The 7251-nt window shown below is 42.1% G+C and overlaps 1 pseudogene; it reads left to right on the top strand.

Annotated features, from left to right (window-relative positions):
- Window positions 1–236: 236 nt before the first annotated feature.
- LOC113778143 lies at window positions 237–2272 on the top strand (annotated as a pseudogene).
- The last annotated feature ends 4979 nt before the right edge of the window (window positions 2273–7251 follow it).

Consider the following 7251-nt stretch of genomic DNA (forward strand, 5'->3'; position numbering starts at 1 on the left):
CGCACTCTCCCAATTCCCAAACCCCTCAGTTCCACCGCTGCTCCCGGTAGTAACCGTTATCCCCGACCAACTCCCTCCCTCTGACGTCATGAAAGCCCCAATCCGCCCCGACATCCTCCAAGACGTTCATCGCGACATTTCCAAGAACTCCTGCCAACCTTACGCCGTCTCTAGGTCCGCCGGTCACCAGACCTCCATCGAGTCCTGGGGTACTGGTCGCGCTGTTTCCGGTATCCCTCGTGTTCCTGGCGGCGGCATTCACCGTGCCGGCCAGGGTGCCTATGGCAACATGTGCCGCGGCGGCCGCATGTTCGCTCCGACCAAGATCTAGCGCCGTTGGCACTGCAAGGTCCCAGTCAACAAGAAACGGTATGCCGTGGTTTCTGCCATCGCCGCCTCTGCTGTGCCTTCCCTTGTCATGGCCCGCGGTCACCGTATCGAGTCTGTCCCGCAAATCCCCTGTGTGATCTCCGATTCTGCTGAGGCCGTGGAGAAAACCTCCAATGCTATCAGTCTTCTCAAGAAAATTGGGGCTTTACCCTGATGCTGAGAAGGCTAAGGACAGCCAGAGCATCCGCCCAGGAAAGGGCAAGATGCGTAACCGCCGCTACATATCCAGGAAAGGTCCTCTGGTTGTGTACGGTACTGAGGGGGCCAAGCTCGTGAAGGCCTTCCGCAACATTCTTGGAATCGAGGTGGCCCACGTGGACCGTTTGAATTTGTTGAAGCTTGCCCCGGGAGGTCACGTTGGGAGGTTTATTGTTTGGACGAAATCAGCATTTGAGAAATTGGATGAGATTTACGGGTCATTTGATAAGCCTTCCTTGAAGAAGAAGGGGTATGTTTTGCCCAGGGCCAAGATGGTGAATGGTGATTTGGCGAGAATTATCAACTCTGACGAGGTGCAATCTGTGGTGAGGCCAATCAAGAAGGTGGTGAAGAGGGCACCAATGAAGAAGAACCCGCTGAAGAATTTGAATTGTCTGCTCAAGCTCAATCCTTATGCCAAGACTGCTAGGAGGATGGCTCTCTTGGCTGAGAAACAGCGTGTTGAGGCTAAGAGGGAGAAGCTGGCCAAGAAGAGGAGTCCAATGACGAAGGTATATGGTTTATATCATTATTATTCCCTCTCCTTTCTATGCATGCTTGATTCTGTTGGAATATTGATGCTACTGTAGTTGATGTATTTATCTGCACGTGTTGGCTCTATAAACTGTTCTTATCTCTTCATAACTTATCAGAATTAAGGAATTAAGGCTACTTCCTGCTGCCATGCAACCTATTTTATTTTAGATAATTGATAACAGTACAAGCATTAATTATCGAGACACATAATGATTTAATTTGAAGAATAATTGTTCAAACAAATTTTCTTTTCTTGTTTAACAAAATCCATCAGTATAAACAGAAAAACTCAAGACAAAACACAATGAGGTGGCACCGGTATGTTTTGTGCTTCCTTTTGTTTCTATTGGTTGTCTAGTCCACACTTTAGTTGGATTTTCGGTCATTGTTTATGTATTTGTGCTATTGTTGGATGAGCTTGTTTTTCCATTTACATTATAGCTGCTGATTTTTGTTTTTATACATATGAAATCGGGTGCAGAGTTGTGTGTTACATCATATGGTATTTGTTCTGATATTTTCTTGTCTAGTCTTGGTTGTTCTTGATAGATGCTTGTCCTAAATAAGCATGCTCGGTTGCATTCTAAATGATAATCTTAAGGTTTCATTACATGTCTGGCACTGCAGTTTTGTTTGACTAGCTTTTTCTGGATGCTTAAACTGGCTTTATGGGTTCTGGGTAATGATTGATCACTCCTAGTAACTTTACAGGTTCGGTCTCTGGTTTATTAATTGATGTTGAAACACTTGATCTGATGGAGCATTAGGAATTTCCTATCTGGTTTGCAGCAACAGATGGGTCTTACTTTTTTGTTTCTTTTTGTAATCATTGTGTATAGTGTTGTCACTGGTTGATAATTCTTGTTTTCCTGTTGCGGATGATTGATTTTACATGATAGTTGGAGGGGGGCCTAGTACTTATTTTGAGAATGAGTGGCCCCAGCTTTCTTGACTTGATTAATTTGGGTGTGATTTAGTTCTAATGTTGCATATTGAGCCCTCATCCGTTTTACTTCTTTGTCACTTCTGACAGGAGGAGACGTCTGCTGTAAAAGCTGCTGGAAAGTCGTAGTACAAAACAATGATCTCTGATAGCGATTACGCTGAGTTCGAGAACTTCTCAAAGTGGTTGGGTGTTTCGCAGTAATTGGTTCACTTTAAAAGTCAGTCTGTTTTGTTTCAAGTCGGCTACTTGGTAATTTAAGACGTGCAAGAGCGTAGGTTGGAGTGAGTTAAGAGGATTAAATCAATTTTCTGTTTGTATACCAGTTGCATGGAGTTTTTTCTCAGGGTACCGAGAAACCTTTTTGCATTAAAGGAGATCACCTGAACTTAAGGAGTTGATAGCTTCTTGTTCTGAGATATTCAGCCATCAACTCTATTTTCTGGTGCTTGATTATAAATGTGACATGATTTTAAACATTCAGAGCATGTGCAGGTTACACTGGAAGTTGTTCAACTTCTCTTATTATCTTGCCTGTCATCTTTTTTATTAGATGCGGCCTTACCTTCATAATTCTGCTTCTCATTAGGTACCGCTGTAGTTTTTTGGTATCATTTGCTAAAGAGGCCCCCGAGTTGTCCAAACATAGCACGCCCTTTTTATGTAGTGAAACGAATGTGGATCAAAATCTTCCAACCTTTGGTAAAATAAGATGGTAATATTCTCTGAGTGACCGTGTTGGCTAGGAGGTGAGTGTGTGTGTGGATATGTCCTATGAGTCCATCCCATCTATCGGTTAAGGGTGAAACGCTAGGGGGCTTGTTCCTGGAATTTATGTCTCAACGGGCTCTTACTGGGCCCAACTTGATTATGAGTAGGTTAGTTCGTCCATTAGGCTAGCCTGTTCTTCTAGATAATTTTGGTATTTGCTTTTACAAGCAAGAAGTAGTGCAAAGTCACTTGTCATCTAGGTCAGTTCGACTTTTGCGCTTACAAACTAAAAAGAAGAGGGAAAAATGCTTCATTGGAATAGAATTTTATTTTAAAAAAAAAGAAAAAGAAACTAGGCAATTTGCTCTGCTTTATAGGACGTATTGAGATGGTCAGGTGAAAATTAAAAGAATTTTGTTGAAAAAAAATTGAAGAGCAATAGAATTTTATTCAAAAAAAGAAACAAAGCAAAATTGCTCTGCGTCTGAAAAAAATTAAGTGCATGTTCAAAGGAAAAATTAAGTGCATGTTCATGTTTTACCATAGGTCGTGCTCTCGTTTGCATTAAATTTTGTAAAATTTGATTATGGGAGGTGATTGTAAAGAATAATTTGAGGCATTGTTTGGATTGAAGTGTTTTTTATAGGTAGATTTTTATAGACAATGCTATAATATCACACTCCAAAAACACCACAAGAAACACCCTAATCTATACAATTTCCAATACAACTTAAAAAAAAAATCCTACTACTTTTTCTTCTTCCTCCTACCACCACTCCCTCCTTCCTTCATTGTCATTGCCATTGGCCCTCCACCCCTTCCTCCTCTCTCCTTCCCTGTCCCCTAGACCCCTCAAGGTCACGGCTGCTGCAACCAAATGGGAAAAGAGGTCTAGAGAATGAGGGGAGGTGATGTGGTGGTGGTGGTGGTGGTGAATGGCGGTGATGGTGGGCAACGAGTGGTGATATGTGGTGGGTTGGGAAAAATTTTAAAAATATCTCAACAAAATATTAAATTTTAAAAACACCTTGAAATAAATCTATGATGATAAGATTTTCATAAACAATGCTGCAGTGTAATATAAAAACATTCTCATAAATAACTAATCCATACAGAATCTGAATTACCAAAGTCTAGTTTTTTTGATTTATTATAAATTTAAGATTTTATGACTAATACAAATCCTATAATCTGAATGAAAAAACAAACAAGAACATCACAGAAAAATTGATTATTCAAGATCGGAATTTATAGTGTAGGGTAGTAAACTAGTTTTGCGCATTATAGTTGCCAAATTCTTTCTTGTTTTGCTGTCTTGAAATTGTTGATGTTGAGTCCCCATGGGGATTATGTCAGTTGAAGAAGATAAGTGGCACTCTGTTAGCCCCTTAGGGCGCGGTCCAGACGGAACGCGCGCGGCCGTAGCCAATTTCGGCTAGCCATGGCCTAGGTGGGAAGGCCGAAGGTGAAGCTTGTTGGAAACGAGTGGACAAGTGTTTGATGATGTTTTCCTAGCCTATGTATGAGTTGGGGAAAGTTTTAGAGGCATCAGATGCCTCTAAGTTAGTTGGGGAAAAAGAGGTGCCTCTACTAACGGTTGTAAGTTTTCCTCTAAGACATATATATAGAGGGATAACTGTGACTAAGCCAAGTCAAGGCCAAGAGCTAGGGGCCAAGGCCACGGAATGACTATGGCTTGGTGGGATGTTTCGGGTGGTTCTAAGTGCTAGGAACCACAGTGCCTAAGATTGCTAAGTGTTGAGGCAAGTTGGGCGCGGAACGTTGCCGATGGCGGGAAACGGGGTGCCCGGAATTGTGCGGCGGTTGCCTGTGCGTGCCAAAGATGAACGTTGGGCAGTTGCTGACCGTTGCTGGCAGTTGCTGGGAGTTACTGACGGTTACCAACCAACTCAGCCTTGTTCTTAGCAGGTTCCTGACTTTGTGGACGTTCAGATAAGACCAGCGGTTGGGTCTCTTGTCAACCGTAAATGTGCCTATAAATAACCGGCTAGGCAGAGACTAAAGGGTAGAGAGTCTCAGATATTGAGAATCACCCTTAGACGTTCTACACGCCAGGTGTTTGTAGAAATTCCTTATAATCGTTATTGTGAAATACAAGGTTGGCCGTGTTGGCTGTAACTTGTGCGTGTGTTCCTTTATTTTGCTTAAGTGTTCTACGTTCTGAATACTTGTGTGCAAGTGAGATTGTGTAGGCTGACTGGTAGTGCGGCTTACCAGTGCCATCACGTGTGTGTTAGGCTAGTGAGAGTAAACACCTCGTGACACACTCCATGTTGCGATTTGTTTCGATTCTTAGACTGCTACTTAGTAATGCCTACCAATTGGGTAGAGTGAAATATTGAGAAATAAAACTTCATTTTGCCACTGTGAGGTTTTGTTTGTGTTTTTTAATTCCTTTGTTTTTTTGTTTCCTACAAGAACAAGATGGAGATGGAGAAGGAGGAAAGCCAAATGATGACGAAGAAAGCAAAGTTAGTTACTGGTATCGATCATCAAATTGTGGAGCACCAAGGTGAGAAGTCATTGACGAACACAAGTATCCATTTTGTTCTTAGGGATATCTCAGGACTTTTTTCAATTGTTTTATTGGTATCAAATCGACTTGAGCAGTAGTGATGGTAGTGATGTCTCTGGTTTTCAGAAATTGGAGCATCTAAAAAGTTTTGAAGTTTCTTTTGGTTCACGAGGAAACCTAGTTTAGGGTTTAGGAGAAGCAACGGATTAGGGATAGTTTCAGACTACCCATTCATACCTTTTTCCTATCATGATACCTCTAATCTGGCAAAGGGGTGGCCTCAAGGTCCTTTGTTCTTAGCCAAATATTATACTTGTCATCAAGTAATCAAAGGTATAATTTATGTCTATGGAGGAAATTTGGCTCATCTCTATCCCTAGTTCGGCGATGGGTAAGCCTTTCTGAGCATATAGATTATCTCTAAACTCAACCCTCAGTTATTGCAAATCTACTTATTCTGGTAGAAAAGTTTGATCCTCAACACCATGTGTTATAGGTTGGCATTGATCTATGGCCAACTCATGTAAATGTTAATTTGGTATTAGCTGGGCACCAGGATAGCTAGCGGGAAGTAGAATATCGTTGGTGCACCTGGGCGTTGATGTGCAAACAAGTGGACCAGTGGAGAGCAATACAACTTATCATGCTACAAGCAAAAGATGCATGCAATCATAGAAAGCATCCTAACTTGAGATGCGAGAGAGTTCCTTGTTAAAAATGCAGATGGTTTTAAGGTTGTTTGGATCAGAAACAACAATGACAACTCCTGGCCACCAAGACTACACAATTGTGCATGGTAGGTGCATGTATAGGCACGCCCAGAGCTCAACTGTCTAATGGTCTTGATATTGAATGAAACGGTTGGCAAAAATATATGAAGTTCAACACTACTGATTGAGCTTGATTTGGAGTCTGAAGCAGAGAATTATGATCATTGCATCTGCTAGGGAAAGAGGTGCTCTTCCTGCTAGTTGGATATTTTTCTTGTTGGGCAAAGTGAAGGAGGGCAAGCAAATAGTGTGCGAGCTAGTAGCTTTCCCTGCACGTCTTAGGCAACTGGGAGTACTAGGTGAGCAGGGAAAATCCTGGGAGCTGGCTTTGGTATGCTTAAAGGAGTACTAGAGTCTTTGTTGAGGAAAGAGAACATCATAAACGGCATTTTGCCTACATGCTTGTGTTGGGCATTAGGTCGGGTAGAGGTTATATATTGTGTGTCTGTTATGCCCTATGATCTAACTTTTACAAATCGAGAGACCTTTATATCCCTATGGATTCAAACCTTAGACTATGGGAGTCCTTGACTAAGAGTGTGCAGTAGGAGTCATGTTGTATAATTACTGAGATTGGATAAACGGTGCACGTTCGTGCTGCTATGGTATGCTCAAGGCCTTAACCAAGAGCTATGCATGTTGTGGCATAGATCATATAGTGATGACTATCAAATAAGTCTCGGACTAAATGTGCCCCAACTCGAGTCGAGCACTAAGGACAGTGCTCTAGGCGATCCTTGTTGATAGGACTTATGAACGAATGCAAAGGCACAAAGATTGTTCGATGGGCACAGAAATGTGACCGAGGTTTGACCAAGTAGTTTCAAGTGTTAATCGTGTATGCTAACCAAGGGAAAGGTGTCTTCAAGACAAGTTTAACAATGGATGAGCACGCTAAGTGCTATGAAGCCTTCTTAGGGGCTTTGTGTTGGAGATCCAAGTTCTTAACCTTGGGGAGAGCCTCTTTCACGAGCGAGTTCTATGCACGTAAGAGCTAATGCTGTGAAGCATCAAGGAGTTAACATTAGTGTTTAGTGATGCTAAGAGATGTTCAGCGAATACTTGGAAGGGGGTGAAGTGGGTTGCCCTTTAATTGGCATAACTAAAGGCACTGTACGGTACAAAAGTTCTACAAATGTGCGAAAAATTATATCTGAAAATTAGAC

Source organism: Coffea eugenioides, chromosome 7, assembly GCF_003713205.1.
Source record: "Coffea eugenioides isolate CCC68of chromosome 7, Ceug_1.0, whole genome shotgun sequence".
In the NCBI taxonomy this organism is placed as follows: Eukaryota; Viridiplantae; Streptophyta; class Magnoliopsida; order Gentianales; family Rubiaceae; genus Coffea; species Coffea eugenioides.